This window comes from Hippocampus bargibanti, linkage group LG02 (assembly GCF_051943395.1).
Source record: "Hippocampus bargibanti isolate YZ-2025 linkage group LG02, ASM5194339v1, whole genome shotgun sequence".
Lineage (NCBI taxonomy): Eukaryota > Metazoa > Chordata > Actinopteri > Syngnathiformes > Syngnathidae > Hippocampus > Hippocampus bargibanti.
The window spans coordinates 31,546,087-31,549,460 of NC_142735.1; positions in this window are offsets into that span (position 1 = coordinate 31,546,087).

Sequence of the window (3,374 nt, forward strand, 5' to 3'; positions counted from 1 at the left end):
TGTCCAAGCAAGATGACATTGACGCACACGACTTCCGAGTGTCCGCGTTTCAAAATAAAAGCTATCCATCGGACGAATTTTCCAATGAGACTCACGAAATGTACACGATTAAATCGTCGGGACCTAAACTTGGAGCGTGCGTCGCCGAAGTGCTAGCATCACGGGATCATTTCTCACTTGGTGATGTGTTGTGGTTGTGGTTGTGGTTGTGGTTGTGGTTGTGGTTGTGGTTGTGGTTGTGGTTGTGGTTGTGACGGACTGTTCAGGGTGAAGTCCTTTCGCACCAAGTTTGCTAGGACATCCTCCAGCGACGAACCTACCTCAGCCCCCGCGACTCTGTCCGGGAAGAATACAGCATTACTGTACAGCATTTGGTGCAGGTGCGTGTCTGCAGAGGGGATTCGGCACGTATTTTCGTGCACAGTAGGGGGAAGCTTCAAGCGTGGTTGAAGTTGAAGAATCCATTCGGTAGGGTTTTAATACCATTAAAAATAAGTCACTTGATATAGATGAAGACAGAGAGAGATAGATTTTGTATTAATCGGCCATTACTGTAATTACTGTTGTGCGCGACGGAAACGAGACTCTCAGCGGGTGACGGGGAGCTGGTGGAGTTTCCTGTCCTCTCCTATCGGCATCCTTGCTGTCAAAGACAATCAGAAGCCCGCGTCCAGGAAACAGGAAGCGTCTGAGACAATATGGAGTCGGACATCAAAACAAAGTGAGGAAATGCCGCTTGACCTGACGCCTCCAAACGGACACCTGGGCCTCACGTGAGCGTCACCTTGGCGACATTTCGGCATGCCCCATCTATTATGTTGGCATCACTTGGAGCCACGTTAACTCGTTAACTGGACCTCTGCACTATACCAGAATCTGAATCATCTTTATTGGGCAAGTATGTAGAACGCACAAGGAATTTGTCTCAGGCAGAACACATATGATCATAGACAAGGACATGACAAATAAGTTTGTAAGGGCATTCCGTAATGTAAATTTGACCTCTCACTAACAACTGTGTGACAATGTGCAAAGCATCAAGCAGAGTGAAAGTGATCAGTGGTAGACTGGCATATTGGCATCATGTTATTTTTCACCTGCGTGCCGCGGTGGCCTCACCGCCACAAAGTGAGCCCAGTGGTCATGGTATGAGATGCTACAGCGATACCTCGGTTTATGAAGCCCTTCGCTTATAAACCTCTGAAGATGGAGCACACTGATTCGCTGTGGCGACCCCTTGAAGGGAAAAGCCGAAAGGAAAAGAAGAAGACATTTATGAAAATTTAACATTGGCATACAAACTATTTTTCGTGATAAACACGGAGCTGCCACAATGAGTGATGTGTCGTTCGCGAACGAGCCCGTTCTCCTAACAAGAAAAGGGCAGCTGATTGTTTTTGTCCTCTATTCCCCGCCCCCAGTCTTCGGTTAAAGCCACGTGATTCGTCACGAACGCAGCAGTGAGGGCAGATGTTTTAAACATTAAAGAGACGGGCAGACGACAGTGAGAGAGTTTCAACTTTGATAGTTCAAAGGCAGAGTGTAGACTGCAAGGTTAAAATCCCCATCAATCAGGCTACACAAATAACCCGCACAAGCCATCTGTACACTTGATGCAAAAAGCTATCGACCCAGCTAAACAGAACACAATTGATGAGGAACTAGGTAAAATTATCGCAGAGAAACCACCGACAAGGGATCATTTCTCAAGATGATTATAATACCATAGCTGCTATGGTATTATAATCATCAATTGAACAGATAAATGTGCTATGGCATAGCACTGTTATTATACAGTAAATCGATACTATTTCTATGCACGGATGGAGAAAATTACATGCAAACAGGGTTGGATATATCGATAGTCCCGGTTATATCGATATTTTTTCGGACTCCCTTGAATATCGATATAACGAGACTTTACTGTACATAAAATAAGGTATATTTTGTGTAGTTTTAAGGCTTAGAAAATTAGAAAGTAGAAAATTATGTTTTATGGGGACCTGGGAACGGGTTATTCTCATTTAAATGGTTACCTCTGGGTAATTAATTTTTGGGATACAAACTTTTCACCTTACACACTGTCTGGGAACCAATTGAGTTCGTAAGCCAAGGTATCACTGTATTTTGAAACAAATATTGTTCCAGAGTAACCTCAATGCCCAAATATCCATAACGTGATGTGTCCCAGTGAAATGCCATATTGCTATTTTGCTCTTTTGGACCAAATAGATTTTTTTTCAGCTCAACGCTCCTTTTTTGTCCAAGGTTGTTGCTGTCACACCACTGGAGGGAGCCTTGTGGCGGTGTCTCGTTTCACTTGATGGCTCTGTGAGCTCAAGTGCCCGGATGCGGCCCCAAGATTTTGATAGAGATTAGACAGAATAGAAGTTATCATATTTAAAAGTTTCATGCTGTTATATGCTTAGTGAACATGTGTGACTCGAGTATACAATGAAAGCACAGAAACCATGGGTCAATCTGAATTGAACAGGCACAGCCTATTAAACTGTCATCGTCATCTAGGAGATCTAGCCTTGGACATAATTTAGTACTTGGTTAACTCCTTCCTAAGAGAGCATTTAGGACTTGAAACTCCTTCACAAGAAGAGCTCATTAGCCAGGTTACAAATCTATTAGTTAATGGAAAGGACAACCGATTAAAATATTTGTTTTATTGCTTACAGCTGTTGGTGCTTCGAACGTCCAGGCTGTGGTTTTCTAATCATGAAAACTATGTTTTATTAATGTATCACTTTAATTTGCAAATACAGGCAACATCCGATTCACGACCGGCGCGAGTTGTGATCACGACCGCCAGACTTTTTTATTTGAATTCTACGGCTGCCACCGCTACAGCCACTAACGCGACAGAGACAGAGGTCTGTGCAGGATGATTTATTAAACTACAACACAAAGCACTGGTCCCAAAAAGAGGACCAGGGGAGTAATCAAAAATAAAGAATACCAAAAACGACAAGTGGGGGGGAGGCAATGGGAACCCCGACAATGGTGAGAAGCAACTCGCACACGGTGGTACAGAAACGGAACAATCCCAAAGGGGGGGGGGGGGGGGGGGACCGAGCACCGAAGACAAAGTCCAGGGTAATACAAAGTACAAATACAAGTTGACACCGTCTCGTTTTCGTACCCGGTGTCCTGAAAAAGGAAGTGGGGAGGCGTGGCCCCGCCACCAGCTGTGAACGCCGAACGTGACAATATCTAGCAAGTAGGATGTTTATTTGCCGGAGCAGCATCGCACAAAATGACGATACAAAATAACTGCTTCGTAACAAACGCGTACGACAAACGCGTTTCTCCAGCATGACAGCACAGCAATCGGGGGGCGGGAGGGGCGTCAACCCACGCCGAGG